The following is a 529-nucleotide window of genomic DNA, read 5'->3' as shown; positions in this document are numbered from 1 at the left end:
CCAGGGCCTCAAGATCGACCTGGAGGTGTGCAGGGAGCGGGCGGATGGGGCCCCGAGTATTCAGAAGATGCTTGTGCCCGTGACCCTCCCTGCTCAGTGCTCCCGGGGTCCGACTGACGTTTCGGCGAGAGCCCTAGCGCCATGGGTGTTCAGTGTGCAGAGGGGCCTGGCTCTCCTAGCTCCTCGCTCTGTCACATAGACCTGGAGCCAGGCGTGGTGGCGCTTGCTTGCAATCCCAGCACTCGGGAGGCTGAGGCAGGAGGGTTGCTTTGAGTTTGAGGCCAGCCTGGGCTCCATAGTGAGACCGTGTCTCAAAGAACAGCAACAACAAAAAAATCCCAAAAGGAAGGAAGCCCCATCTTGGATTTCCGAGCCCTGGTCACCGGGAGCCACTGAACCCACGTTCCAGGTCCCATACACGGGAACCAAGGCCCAGAGGGGTCTTTGAGCCAGCCCTGTCCCCAGCCGTGGTTGGCGCTGCTCCCTCCGGGCGTCCCGAGTGGCCCATGCTCCCGCCCTTATCGTCCTG

Source organism: Fukomys damarensis, unplaced genomic scaffold (assembly GCF_012274545.1).
Source record: "Fukomys damarensis isolate Sample0158 unplaced genomic scaffold, DMR_v1.0_HiC HiC_scaffold_13, whole genome shotgun sequence".
Lineage (NCBI taxonomy): Eukaryota > Metazoa > Chordata > Mammalia > Rodentia > Bathyergidae > Fukomys > Fukomys damarensis.
This window is presented reverse-complemented; position numbering follows the sequence as displayed.